Source organism: Chiloscyllium plagiosum, unplaced genomic scaffold, assembly GCF_037043375.1.
Source record: "Chiloscyllium plagiosum isolate Xiang-an unplaced genomic scaffold, Cpla_swu_hap1 HiC_scaffold_10, whole genome shotgun sequence".
Lineage (NCBI taxonomy): Eukaryota > Metazoa > Chordata > Chondrichthyes > Orectolobiformes > Hemiscylliidae > Chiloscyllium > Chiloscyllium plagiosum.
This window is the reverse complement of record NW_028270148.1, coordinates 3,792,766-3,793,999: the sequence shown is the minus strand read 5'-3', so window position 1 is coordinate 3,793,999 and position 1,234 is coordinate 3,792,766.

Here is a 1,234-nt window from a genome sequence, read left to right as displayed (position 1 = left end):
GACATTCACGCAGACCCTCTCTTATTTGCTCATACAGACACTCCCACGCTCACACACACACCCTCTCACAGACTTATACACGCAGCAAGTACTTCACACAGAGGCTGATGGGTGTTTGGAACGCATCTTAAATGAATCTACCGTGCCAGCAGAGGTGCTAGAGGCTGGCACGGTAGATTCATTTAAGATGCGTTCCAAACACGCATTCATTTAAGATGCATCTAGACAGGTGCATGAGTAGGTGGGGAGCAGAGGGATACAGATGCTTAGGAATTGATAGACAGGTTTAGACAGTACATTTGGATTGGCTCAGGCTTGAAGGGCCGAAGGGCCTGTTCCTGGGCAATAAATTTTCTTTGTTCTTTTACACTCAAACTCACACACACACACACACACACTGTCTCACAGACACACACATTATCCTCCCCACACCACCACCCCTCCCCCCCGTCCACCACAACACACACACACACACACACACACACACACACACATATAAGTTTGTGGGGTGAATTTGTATTTGCAGAATTACATTTTCCTTTGCTCAAAAACTGCATGAATCCATGTAAGACACTGTAAAGCTGGTTTTTAGATGAGAATCAGTCTGACCATTGTGGCACAGACAGTCTCACACAGGGAAGCTCACACCTTCAATACATTATCTGGGCCGACATGACACCAATTGTTAAAGTTCACTTGAGAATATTTAAATGTTCTGTGATTTACACATGAAAGAACTGAAACCAACCTGGTCATTCTAAAAGATGAGAGACTTAACAAACATTCCAGGTGTTTTTCAATATATAATTTCAGTTACAGCACACTGTAAACTTTTGCTATAAATTCTGTGTCTTACAACCTTATTCTCCACAACCTGATGAAGGAGCAGCACTCCGAAAGCTAGTGCTTCCAAATAAACCTGTTGGACTATAACCTTAGTGCTGTGTAATTTTTAGCTTTGTACACCCAGGTCCAACACCAGCACTTCCAAATCATGCCCGCCATAAGGGACATTGCTGAACCAGACGGGTGTTTCCAACAATCGATGTTAGCTGTCATTGTCCCCAACATGGGGATGAGTTTTCAACTCCAGGTTTCCTGATGACTGGGAAGTCCCGAAGCAGGGGTCACAGCCCAAGGATACAGGGGAGGCCATTTCAGACTGAGGTGAGGAGAAATGTCTTCACCCAGAGAGTGGGGAGCCTGTGGAATTCACTGCCCCAGAGAGTGGCTG